The sequence below is a fragment of the Microtus pennsylvanicus genome, chromosome 14 (genome assembly GCF_037038515.1).
Source record: "Microtus pennsylvanicus isolate mMicPen1 chromosome 14, mMicPen1.hap1, whole genome shotgun sequence".
NCBI lineage: Eukaryota > Metazoa > Chordata > Mammalia > Rodentia > Cricetidae > Microtus > Microtus pennsylvanicus.
The window spans coordinates 46,316,651-46,330,077 of NC_134592.1; positions in this window are offsets into that span (position 1 = coordinate 46,316,651).

Here is a 13,427-nt window from a genome sequence, read left to right on the forward strand (position 1 = left end):
AGCGAAGGCAGTCTTCAGAAGCTGCACCTGGTGGGCAGCCAGTCAGGATTAGGGACTTCAAAGTGAATTCTGCCAGCAGCTGCAATGAACTTGGAAGCAGATGTTTTCCCAAGCCTTTCGATAAGATTGGCCTGGCAGACACCTTGCTTGTAGCCTATGATACCTTGGATAGAGACCTCAACGTCACCACTCCACAGTAGTGTGGATGTGTTTGCTATTTCAAACAACCTAAATTTGCTAAACCTTTATATCAGTAGATAATGAATATGTCTCTGTTCGCAGAGTCTGCATTTGAGTTTGAAGAGACAGATACAGTTCCAAGAGAGGGTTCAGAAAGGTAGCTCGATTAGGGAATAACACAGGTGTTAGGAATTTTTCCTAATGTGAGCTCTCTGCTGACGCAAAAACCCCAATCAAGCCAAATCGCAACAAACCAAGCCAAATTAAGAAATATCCAGACCACGGAGGGAGAGAGGAGATCACGAGGAAACTTTCCAGGGAAGCAGTTTAAATAGACTAAGGGTGTGGTCAAGATTGTGGTGGGCACAGGGACGGGGCCTCCAAAGATGGAGGCCAGAGACTGGACCTTGGGACTTAACAACAGGCACTTATATATAGTCAGACTGAAGCTGGAATCACACTACTGCTCCACCTACGGTCATGCATCTCTTCCTTCAGTCTGCTTCCTACAGAGGCCTCTTTGGTTGTTCTCAGTTCTTCAGTTGTTTGTCTGTGATTATGTATGGTGCTGTGTCCCTCTGCCTTTCTAAGACAACACCTCTTGTGTCCACAACGCTCCATGGTGCTCTGTCCCTCTGCATTCACTCTCTGACTTTCTGGGGAATGCCACATCAGGTGTCCTTGAGCCAGTGCTTACGATGACATTCCTGGAATCGCCAACAGACATTTCTCCCAATTCTTCTTCACCATTCTGGACACAGAATTTTTCTTCACGCTGTACAAAACATCTCCAGAGCCATACTAGGAGACAGGAAGCTGTACTGTGTGCTAGAGGAGCCCCATGTTTCTTTGTGGTCCTCTGTTTTCGCTTTTTACTTTGCCAAGCCTCACACCAAGGTCAGATTATAGACTAATTTAAGAGATTGACATCAATACAAGTCTATGACTTTCTTCCTCAATCACTCTCAGGAAAATTTTGTATTCCAATTATTGGAAAATATACTAAACACTCTTCTAGTTAGGGTTCATATGCTTAGACTCTGTCATGTTAAGTCAGTAGGTGGAGTCATTTGTCCTGTGTTTTCGCTGTGACAACATTATCTTGTGGCAATGATTGCTGTACAAGGAGAAAAAATACCAAGGACGTCAAATATTCCCTCCCATATCCAAATTTTAAAAATCAGTAAATGGTAGAGCTATTATTAGTATTCCTGAGGGATTAGCTCTGAATTCAGACCATCCAGGAATAGTGACATGGAAACTCTTAAGTGTTCTCATTTTCATCAGGATATGGAAAACAATGCAGAAAGGCTAAAGAAGGGATTTAATTAGCATGCAGGCAGAACAAAAGGCTTTTCTCTGAAATCCCAATATTTAAATATTTTTACTAAGATGTAAATATTGTGAAAATAAATATTTTAAGATTGTGTACATCTAATGTAGTATCTAGTTTATGGTATTAACTAGTATAATTGATGAAAATGTAAATGTAGGAAATTCTGAGGAAATTGGTTTAAGGCTTCTAATTTTTTTGGTATATTTACTCTAACATACCAAATATGCCATATTTTTTTTCGACCTGAAAGAATGCTTTAAATAAAGAGTGGATACAGTTTAACAGAATAATAAGATTTATAGAACAATCAAATACTTAACTACAAGAGATTTAGGTATGGTTGTTTCTAAACATTATTTATTAATGCTATACTGTATTTATCCTACTTCTCATTTTTATATAATGCATTTACTTGTTCATCTAAAGCATTTACTTGTTTATCTAAAGCATTTACTTGTTCATCTAAAGCATTTACTTGTTCATCTAAAGCATTTACTTGTTCTGTTTCAATCTGTGCTGTTTGTCTGTGGGATTTTAAACTATGCTGAAGTCAAAGATTGACACTTGACTTACAAATTATTCACAACTAAATGTTTAAGACTTAAAATTTGACTGTAAGAAAGTAAACCAGCTTCCAGCATAGTCTAAGGGTTAGTATGGTCAGTTGTACAGGCTGTAGGATTGGCTAAGAAATGGCCTTCTGGGAACTCCTATGGCAATTGTTTAATTAGCTTCATTTATGTGAGAAGACCTATCTTAATTGTGGGTGGCACTATTCCCTAGGCCAGATCCTGAATTTTATAAAATAGAGAAAGCCACTGGAGCCTTAACATCTATCACTCTTCGCTCCTGATGGTGGATCAGATGTGACAAACTGTTCCAAGCCTCTGCTTACTTGATGTATCTGCCCTGATGGACTACACTCTTGAGCCATGTACCAACATAAACCCCTCCTCTCTTATCTTGTTCTTGTTAGGGCATTCTATCAAAGTAATAGGGAAAGAAGCTAAGATAACTTGCTTTGGTTGAGTTATTGCTGCATAGTTTTAACTTAAAATTTTCTTTATGCTAATAGGATGTTTCGTGAAGGACAGTTAAGAGAATGTGTAGGAAGAGACTGTTTGTTTTCCAGCTGCCCAGACCCAGAATAATCACACAGAAACTGTATGAATTAAAGCCCTGTTTGGCCTATTAGCTTAGGCTTCTTAATAACTAACTCTTATATCTTAAATTAACCCATTCTTATTGTTTTTTATTTTACCATGAGCCTTGTGGTTTACCCGTGATGTTCAGTGGGCAGGCGTCTTTCTCCATTGGAGGCTACATGGTGTCTCCTTGACTCCGTCTACTTTTCTCCTCTATCTCTGCTTGGAATTCCTGCCTTGCACTTCCATAGGCCCAAAGCAACTTCTTTATTAACCAATGGTAATAAAACCGATTCACAGCATACAGAGGGGAACCCCACATCTGGAGCAGACCTGTTTGACATGACAGCCGAACCAGACATGTTTCTCATTCCATCATGCCATTGGTAGCTTAGGATTGAGTGTTATTGTATAAGCAGCACACAAAAAATGGACGTTGGTTGGAAACTGTCAGACTGCTAACTAAAATTATGGCTCCTGTAATACTAAGGGAGGTGCTTGTAAATAACAAGGCATAGCAATACCAACTTATTCATGTTTTAGCCACTAGAAATGAAGCCACTGGCTTAGTTTGACGCTATTTTTAAAGAATTGGAAGATGAGACATGAGCAGTTCCTCCTGCTGAGGATAAATATTATGGTAAACATTGAAATGTACTCTTAGATTCAGTGGTGTGGGGTATTAACAATAATCTGCATTCACTGAGAATGTATTTTGTGCTAGGTTCTCCCACTTTACATACACGGTGGCATTTGTCCCTTATATGCCATTATATGATTTCTTAACTAGTCTATTTCAAAGGCAAGAGAACTGAACATAGAGAGACTTGGTAAGTCATACCATCAGCAGGTAAAGTTGTAAGTTTGAATTACAGCTGAACTCCAGATGTTCTAACCCTCACACCTACTTCAGAACCAGAAATGAAAGAGCTACATACATTAGCAAGGGCCGGTGACACTTTCAGTATAGAGGTGGCATAGCAAACATGTGGAAAGATAAGAACTTGCCAAAATGACAAAAAAAAATCACTGAATGTTTATCTATTGGTAAGCACATGGTTTTTTCATACTCAAGTTAATGATGACTGAGACTCTCAGGGAGATACAGCTAAAAGAGGAGCCAGTACAGTCACGTGAAACACTTTTGTGGAGGGTATTTTGCATTTACTTATAGACAATATAGATGATAATAACAGTGTAGATAATCCTAGCATACGGCTTGGAAGGGTCTTATTTTATCTGGAAATATTAGCTGAGGTGCTTTAGGTACTATCATCTTACAGTTTAGTATTACTCATGGCTATAAGTCTTATTGAATAGTTAAATAGCTTAAATATGAAGAACTTAAAATCCTGTAGTATAAAACAAATAAAAGACTTAAAATTTTGAGTTTAGAATTCCACTGTAGTTTTCATATTAGAGTTAACTTTATCTGTTTTCATTTCCACACCAATCCTTTTCCTGCATCGTGCCTCCTGATCAGGACTGCAGAATTTTAGATCTTCTGCTGTGATTTGAGCACTATCATCATTCTCGTTTCACATTAAGAAAATCTGAGATTCAGATTTTTCTGGTTTGCCTTTGTTATATTTCTGATTCAGCTTTTTTTCCCCCAATTCATTGGCACAGGGGCCTTTGCCTTTTTATTCCCTTATTAACAGATTCATTAAGTGCCTTGGGGATTCCTGTCTCTATGAAAAAAAAATGATGGCGAGATGGTTGAGCTGAGAGTATTTCTGTTTATTATGAACATTGTCTCTGTATTAGGCTAATTCATTTATTTTTCAGCATGGACAGTGATAAATTAAATAGAACAAGCAAATCAACTTACTGTATATTAGCAGTGCTGTTGAATTATTTTCGTCTCATTTTGTCTGAGATTTAATCATGTTTTTTTTTTTGTCAAACCATTATTCATTTGAAAATGCCCTCTAGTGCTTGAGGTGATGTCTCACTCATTACAATGATTTTTGACTGTATCACATAGAAATTATGCTTGAGTTATTATGGCTTTTTGTGAGATGATGTTAACCTTCTGGCCTCATGCTAACAATGCCATGTTGAATAGATTAGCCAGTGCCTTGATATATTGGCAGTGAATGGCCCTACAGGATAGAAGAACTGAACATTGCATGAAATTCAAAATCTCACCCCATATGCTTTTAAAAGTTCAAAGATTAAACGTTATTGGCCATTTTTGTGATGGGGTAGAGTCTCTTGGAATCTTTGTTTTAAATGAAAGCTGTGCTACATTTAGTTACCCACATTTACCAAATTTCTCTTTATTGATCCTTTGTTTTGGATTCTCATTTTCTAGTCCAAATGTTGAGCGATAATGATGTTATTCCAAATATTCTGCAAGACATACTGGGAAGACACATTCACAGCTAAGACACTACATTCAGAATGTGGTAGAATGTTTCAACCACATTATCTTAGGAAAATCTTTCTCTCTCTCTCTCCCTCCCCCCCTCTCTTGCTCGCTCTCTCTCTCTCTCTCTCTCTCTCTCTCTCTCTCTCTCTCTCCCTCCCTCCCTCCCTCCCTCTCTCTCTCTCTCTGTCTCTCTCTCTCTCTCTGTCTCCCTCCCTCCCTCCCCCTTTCTCTCTCCCAGAATTTGGCCTTAGGTCAGTATCTTACACTCACATTGCAATCTTTGCCCATAATTTTTTCTAGCTATGGACACTCCAAACAAGCTTATATCTCCTTTTCCCACAGCTCCATTGCATGGCTAATTGCTTGGTTTCACCATATTAACAAATATGTTCATCATTTACATGCAATTGTACATGCCTTGTAATTTCACAGGAGCTCATTGGATACTATGCTATTTCTCATGACTGAGCACATAGAGATTTTAGAATGCAATTGCAGTTTTCATCTTCACTGACACAGGAGTTAGATAAGATGATGGATTAGAAGTGTATGGACTTTATTTAATATTATGTAACATCCTTGCTGACACAAGAAAAGTTTAAACATTTAGTGATGAAATTGTACATTCATTGCTTCGATTCTCTAGGAAAAAAATCACTTTAAAATATAATATTGATAAAAGAAAGGCTGAGAGTGTGGAAGTTATTTATAGTTACAAGCATGGGGAGCAGAATTCAGTGGAGAAAATGAGTTAAAACTGGTTCAAAACTTTGCACTTTCACTTAATGGTCAGTTAGGGTTGCATGTGACAGTGGTTATCCTTGTAAAGGCTCTACACATTTATAGTTCTGTTTTTGAAAGTGACCTAACTCCTTGAAACTGTCTTAAAAGTGCTTGGAATGGTATTTTTGGGGGTGTCAGGGTGTCACTCATATATACTCTCATATCATCTACAAATAATAATACTTTGACTTCTTCCTTTCTAATTTGTATTCCATTAAGTTGTCTTTCTGCTTTAGTTAGTTCTTCAAGTACAATATTGAATAGATATGGAGAGAGTGGTTATCCTTGTCTTCTTCCTGATTTTAGGATGGTCATCTTATCAAAAACAATCTACATATTTAACAGAATCCCCATCAAAATTCCAACACAATTCTTAACAGACCTTAAAAGGACAATACTCAAAATCAGATGAGAAAACAAAAAATCCAGGATGGCTAAACATCACTACAATAAAAGGACTTCTGAAGGTATCACCAAAACTGATTTTAGGCTGTATTATCAAGCAATGGTAATAACACATGCATGGTATTGACATAAAAATAGACATTGATCAGTGGAATCAAATCAGAGATCTAGACATAAATCCACACTGTTAGGATTCAGGCATTAAGCTAGCCCCTGTCACCTGGCAGGATGCACTCAGGTAACATCATGGCCACCCCAGGGTCCTATAGCTTCTAGTTCACTATATAGTTTATTAGCAGGTGCAAAAGGTCCCTTTAAGAGACAAGTTCTGCCCATTGAAGAGGTAAGCAATTCTCTGTCACTTTCTCTCTCTCTTTATCTCCCCCCCCCCATTTACCTTAAACTCCTCACTTATGCCTGCACAGCATATTTTTCTGTCCCTCACCTACTGTGAACCCACCTGCTGCCAAAGTACCTCTCAGACAGAAATCACTATACACACACCTATGCATAAACTAAAAAACTTCTATAAGGCAATGGACACCATCAGTAGGACAAAACAGCCACCTACAGAATGCGAAAAAATTTTTGCTAGCTCTACATTTGATAGAGGCCCAATATCCCAAATATATAGAGAACTCAAGAAACTGAACATTTAAAAACCAAATAATCCAATTAAAAATGGGGTACAGATATAACAGAGAATTCTCAACAGAGGAATCTCAAATGGCTGAGAAACATTTAAAGAAATATTCAACACCCTTATCCACCAGGAAAATACAAATACTTTGGGATTCTATCTTACACCTGTCAGAATGGCTAAGTTCAAAAACACAAGTGATCTTGAAAGCATGTTTGGAGGTTCTAGCACGGGAGAACAGCTACTCGTATACCCTTGAACGAAGACGGGTCCTCCTCTATTAGGGGAAGGTAATCCTCTTCAACCAAGTGCAGAGCTTCGGGAGGGCTGCACATGGAGCGGTGAGGGAGGAAGGGGACACCCACCTAGCCAGCCAGATCAGCTGAATCAACCCTGACGATCAATGGGGTGACAGATGTCACAGCCAGATCACGCTCACATCCTGAGTAAATTGGGAACATGGGGACCTTGAGGGAGGTTTGAAGGGAGGAGGGGAGAGGCAGGGATAAGCATGCCTCTGAAGGTCAGAGAACAACTAGTGGTAGCTGGGTCCATCTACCACATGAGTTAAAGGGACTGAAATAAGTGGTCAGTTTGTGGACTCGTTTTCTGTTTCATTTTCATTATGGGCATATTTTTCATTTTCCCTCCCTCCCTCCCTCCCTCCCTCCCTCCCTCCCTCCCTCCCTCCTTCCCTCCCTCCCTCCCTCCTTCCCTCCCTTCCTTCCTTCCTTCTTGTCTTTATAAACATTCTGCACTGACAGAGACACTGCAAGGTTATTAGGACTTTTTTCTGAGGTGGTTTATTCTAGATCTTTTCTATTTCCATGGAGCTTTTAGAATCAGTGTGTCAGTTTCTGCCAAAATGCCTACTGTGATTTAGATTGACTGTGTTGAATCTCTCATTTGTATCTTAGCAAGTCTGAGTCCTCTAATTCAGTGGCATGGTATATTTCTATATATTTGGTCTTCTAAATTCTCTGAGTACTATTTTTGTAGTTGTAAGATCTTGAAAACAGTTTTAGATTTATACTTGTGTATGTCTTAGTTTGGTATTTATTAAAAATGTTAGAACAATAGAAAACTTTAATTTCAATTGTTTGTTGCTACTATACAAAGCTGATTTTCTTGCATATTGATTTTCTACACCAAATCCTCACTAATAGTTTAAAAGTTGATTACACTGAATTTTTGTGCATTTAAATTTTTTATTTGTTTCATTTGTCAGTTTGCTTTTTATGGGTCATGAACACATAATAGTTTCTTTGTGTAACACTGCTGGTGAAGCATCTAGGAATTCAATGGCAATCACTGTTTCATTCTTTAACTAAGGAAGCATAGTGTTATCACAGATATGGCTGGATACCAGATGATTTTAGAAATAAATAACCATTTTTGTTCAAAGGCTATGACTAATTCAAATTTTAAAACATTTTGTATATTGTTAATGCTTGATAAATATGCAGGAAAATGGATAAAGCTAGAAAACATTATTTTGAGTGAGGTAACTCAGACACAGAAAGACAATTATCACATGTACTCACTCATAGGTGGTTTTTAAACATAAAGCAAAACAACAACATAAAAACCCAGAAAAAAAAACAAAAAAAATAACCAACCTACAATCCACAATCCCAGAGAACTTAGACACCAATGCGGACACTAAAAGAGACTTACATAGATCTAATCTACATGGGAAGTAGAAAGACAAGATCTCCTGAGTAAATTGGGGGCATGGGGACCTTGGGGGAGGGTTGAAAGGGAAGGGGAGAGACAGGGAGGGGAACAGAGGAAAATGCAGAGCTCAATAAAAATCAATTAAAAAATTAAATATTAGTATAGTTAAGTGTCTTAAACTCTCTTCTTACCAATATTGATTGACTGTCATATAACATTTATCCCTCAAATAAGCAGAATAATATGTGGAGGCCATCTCAATATTTATCTTTCAGATTGTTTATTCCTGTTCTCTGACCTCTGGTACATTGTAAACAGCTTTAATTAGTTTTGGTGATTGTGTTTTGCCTGTCAAAGTGAACTGAACAAAAAAATGTTTGAGTAATTTCTTCCAAATGTTTTTGCTCTTTTAGGATGTTTACAGAGAGCTAATCATAGTCAGCCAACGATTCTGGAATAAATCTGCTTAAGATTTATATATTTTCCCACGTAAAGACTTATAAACCAAAGTAACAAATTCTTACTTTCATTTAATCTTGCAGGTTAATAGTTTCTTTTCTCTTTTGGAGACTTGCTTTATAATAGAGAAAAATCTCACTTCAATTATTAGTCAGTTAGGCAAGGGTATCTTTTGAGAAATTGCCTTTCCATCATGACTCCTTCTCTGTAGAGTTCTCCTAGAGCTTTTGGTTGCTCTCTGATCCTGGCACTGCTTCTTCTACTTATATTTTATTTCACTATATTTGAATAACATTCTTAAAATGACAAAGTTGTGTAAAATTAAAGTATTTTACCAATAGTTACTTTAACTCCTGACTGATAATAAAATAATATATTTGAAAAAAACGAAATAGTCTAAGGCATATGAAAATATATAAACATGTACAAATTAAAATAACACTTGTTTTTTTAAACTTTTGAAGTGGCTAAGATGAAAGAAATTATAATAGGAAGTCTAGGTAAGATTTCCAGAAACTAACACTCTTAGTTCTGGAAACTCTTTACGTTCCTTTTGATGGTTTCAATGAGAATTCTCCCCATAGAATCATAGATATTTGCATGCTTAGTCCTTAGTTGATGAACTGCTTGGAAGGATTAGGAAATGTAGCCTTGGAGTAGATGAGTACTGGTTCTAAGAGGAGGTGTTGCTGGGAGTGTGCTTTGAGATTTTAAAATGCGATGCCCAGTATTTTTCACTCCTCTGTTGTATGCGGATCAGGATGTAACACTCTCAACTGCTGTGAAATACTTGTTTAACTATGCAAAGATGTGCTGCAGTTATTTATGTTGTGGAATACTTGTTTCACTATGTAAAGAGGTATTGCATTTATTTAATTATGTAAAGACTGGCTGTTAGGAAGAATTCGTAGGCAGTACTCAATTCAACTGCCATTCCTTAAAGCTTAATAAAGAGAATTTCAGGACACAAACATCCCATCATAAAAACACGGGCTTCCAGATTTTCATTCCAGAAATACAATTTGTCAGTTTTACGCCCATACAAATAAGAAGATGTGGAACAGATGCTCAAAATGGAATATGAACTAAATTTTCTTAAGGATTACTTTTGTCCCTTTACTTTCAGAGTGTGTTCAAGGAGAAACAATGAGTCTAGTTGGAGAGTTAGAGGTTTATCATGGAAGGAGAAAAGCAAACAGGAAAGGAACAGCGATTTATCATTAGACTGGTCTTAATGGTTGCCTATGAATGTGATTTTTTTCTAAGCAGCTCTAAAAATTCTGAGAAGAGGTGCGTTAACCTGTCCCCCGAGTCTGATCCGGTCCCCCTGGGTCCAATGATCTACCATGACTGTCAATATGCTAGCCAACAAGTATTCGTCAGAGACTGGCTAAAGCCTTTGTCATGATAGTGTTTCTAAATCTTCCCAGTGGAGAGCTGAGAATCAAAAATTCATTCTCTTTTATAGTCAGTCATGTGGTAATAGGTATTTGAAGACAGCGCTCTAATTACTGAGGTGGTGGATCAAGTCCATTTTACCCCAACCCCTGCCAGTGTAACATCTGTTAAATTTATTGGCTCTCCCCCAATATGACTGTGCCGAGTTGATTAACTAAGCATGTGGACCTTCTAATTTGGTGACTCAAGAGAGCCCATATATCACTTAGCACATCAGAAACCGTGTTCAATTGCTTTTGCCTTCATTTATTACCCCCTAGGACAGAAATGACTCTTAGCATTCCTGATTAAAACACTGTGACCATGCTTTACGTTTAATTGTATACATTGCCAGTTAATAGCATGCACTTCCCTTGGGCATAAACTTTTCAATCTCATTGAGATTGGCTCTGTGCTATGACAGGGGCTCTAGTCTGAGGAAAATACTTGTCACAGTTTTGGTCTCTAGTTATACAATGTGTTCCTGGAATTCATAGGAAGAGACAATGCTACTTAATTTTAAAAACACCATCCTTAGAAAATATTTAATTCCATTGAAATTGATGTAAATTTGACAACTGTTCTGTAAAGAAAGCAGGACTATTTTAGGGACTAGTCAGGCAAGTTGGAGCTGATGTAAATAATTCTGGAAAGTGTATGTGGCCAATTACAAATGATAGAGTCTTAGAAATTGAGCACATGCAAATTTGAAGAAAAATAATGAAATATTAAGTGATTGGAGAACATTAAGTATAGTAATTAAAATATTATCGAATATTCCCAGAACTTCATTGAAAGATTATTAATTAAATTTATATTGATTATCAACAAGCGCTGTGTTAAAATAGAATTTTGAAAAAAATTAAATAGCCATGACTTATTTATGCAAAAAAATGCTTTGTTAATTTTTTAATGATTTCCTTTGTTATAAAAAGATAAGTACTAGGAGAGTTGGGATTGTCAAATCAAATTTCCATCAAGAAACTTCTAGTTAAAGAGACTTCCAGGAACATGCTTTTCTCATCAATCAATAGAGGGTTATCATAAAAATGAGACCAGAGAGACAAAAAATTGATTAAGATGTAATTTAAGCAATTGTACATGGAGAACAAATGCTCTGTACCCATATTTCCAAATGCAACCAACTTGAAAATCTACAAAAGAGGTAATAATTTATGTGACACAAAATAGCTCTACTGGAATGGTAGAAAATTAACAATTAGGTTTGTTGTTTAAGATTTGACAAAGAGACCTTCCTCTCTTCAGCTGCTTTATTTAAATGAAATATAGGTGTAGGGTCTCATTTTTACCTAACGATTTATTTTGAAATTTACTTTGGTAATTTTTGCATTAATATTTTCATACATCAATTCCATGTCAACAATAAAACATGGAGGTGTTATATAAATGATGATTAATGCTAGCTAATACAATTTCTTATCTAAAGTCAAGACTGCTTTTTATCCTGGTATAGGGAAAACAGTGGCAACATATGGAAAACTATATGGAAAAACAGTGGCAATATCAACCAACCAACTTCTTGATGTCAAGCATTTTAATTTCGGTGAGGGTGTCAATGATAGTTTACAAGTGATTAGACACGTTTAGTGAACCCTGGAGACACAAAGAGCCCTTTAAGGTGTCGAAATGAAAAAATGGATTTTATTCTACTTACAGCTGCAGAGACTTTGTGCTAGAGAATGGAATGATCAAATTTTTATCCTAAACATATCACTATAGGTGCAGTGTGAAAAATTGATATCTACAGAGTTAGGATGAAAATAATTCCCAGTCAGGGGATCATGGCTCACTTAGAAAAGGGAAGCAGGTGATTGGAGTAAGGTGGTAGCTAGCAGTGCGTGGGAGTGACTTCTGACATGGGAGTGGCAATACTTCCATGTATTTTGGATTATCAAGATGATGGAAATTACGGGTAGGCAGGGTGATGCTTAGATAAAGAAAAGGCAGGAGTAAGTGTGACTACAAGGTTTCAGAGAAGAACAGCAGCACAATATTGCTCTCTGGTTTCCGAAGTGGGGATTCCCTGGCCAATGGAGTGACCAAAGATCTGTGATTTGGATATGTTAAGCTTGAGTTATCCATTAGATAATAGAAAGAATATACTGAGTTTGGACAGTTGTAAAATTACAACTCAAGGAAAAAAACAAATCCAGAAACACATTTTTGTTTGTCAGGGCACATGTACTTTGTAAAGTCACAGGGCTGGGTAAGCTAAACCCTGCTGTCATTTAAAGTAATAATGAATCTAACTGTCCTGAAGTGGGAACGAGGCATAGAAATCACCAATGGGTGTCTCAGAGGAGTGGCCAGTGAAATAAGTAAAGCAAAGTCTGGGAATGATACTCTGAGTTCTGATAATTATTACTGGATGAAGCTACAATGAAATTCACAGGCGAGGTGGTCTGAACAAGAGCACCAGGCACACTTAAACGTACCCCAACCTTAGGAATTGGGTTGGAGCAAAGTTGTGAAGAAGGATGATCCTAGCCTCCATAGTTTGTTATGAAAAGATGTTTTTTTTTTCTTCTGAAGTTGCCTGGATCACTCATTGAAAAGGTATATTAACATGGGGGGTTTGACCTATTTAATAGAAGATGCCCTTCTTTAACTTGAGCTGAGGTGTGGAAAGGAAAGATAAGAGATTCCATACCTATTTTTAGGAGGTTGTAAGGAGATGGTGTTTCGGGTTAAAGATGACAGCAGCTTGGTGCAGGAGGCATGTAGGTCTTTGTGCTCACAGATAATCACTAGGGAAACCAGTAATGTTAAACACACAGGATTGCCGCTTCAAAGAGAGATATGTATAGCCTATTTTCTGCTCAGAGAAGTCTGACAGATAATGTTAATAGCCTGGTAACTTTTGAGCAATCTGTGTGGTCAGACCACATCGGATCCCCTAGACTTTTAAGTTGAATTTGTCTCAATCTATAGCATTACCCTCTTCCAGACTCTTATCTTGAACCTGTTTGC